The sequence below is a fragment of the Penaeus monodon genome, chromosome 29, assembly GCF_015228065.2.
Source record: "Penaeus monodon isolate SGIC_2016 chromosome 29, NSTDA_Pmon_1, whole genome shotgun sequence".
Classification (NCBI taxonomy): Eukaryota; Metazoa; Arthropoda; class Malacostraca; order Decapoda; family Penaeidae; genus Penaeus; species Penaeus monodon.
In genome coordinates, this window is record NC_051414.1 from 9,234,583 (window position 1) to 9,234,791 (window position 209).

Sequence of the window (209 nt, forward strand, 5' to 3'; positions counted from 1 at the left end):
GGGAGGGAATATATGTATCAGAGTATGTATTACTTATTCATCAGATCAAGTACACCTCTTCTTACCTGTGATATTAAATCAACTGACATATGGTTAATTAACTGATATATACACATGTGACGAGCCAACTTCTCTATTTAACAGCGGATCTCAATTTTCACTACAGTTCCTTCCATCTACACATCATATTTCGTGTAATCCACAACAAA